The following is a 268-nucleotide window of genomic DNA, read 5'->3' on the forward strand; positions in this document are numbered from 1 at the left end:
CAGTTCAATAAACTTTTATGTAGCTTTTAGTTTATTTCTAATTGTTGTTTGGTAAATTTGAAAAAAATAAATTGTTAATGGAAATTGACGTGTCCTTTGTTGTCAGGTAACACCTTGACGAGATTGTCACCAGTCCAGCAAGTTGAACTATGAACAACCACGCCCACTCGAGCCTCGCATGACAGTAGCGTATGTGGCGAACAAAAAGCAATACAAGGGAGATAATTTGCAAACAAAATCACACTGAAATACTCGCGTGAAACGTAAC

This window comes from Haliotis cracherodii, unplaced genomic scaffold, assembly GCF_022045235.1.
Source record: "Haliotis cracherodii isolate W230 unplaced genomic scaffold, xgHalCrac1.p SCAF_18, whole genome shotgun sequence".
In the NCBI taxonomy this organism is placed as follows: domain Eukaryota; kingdom Metazoa; phylum Mollusca; class Gastropoda; order Lepetellida; family Haliotidae; genus Haliotis; species Haliotis cracherodii.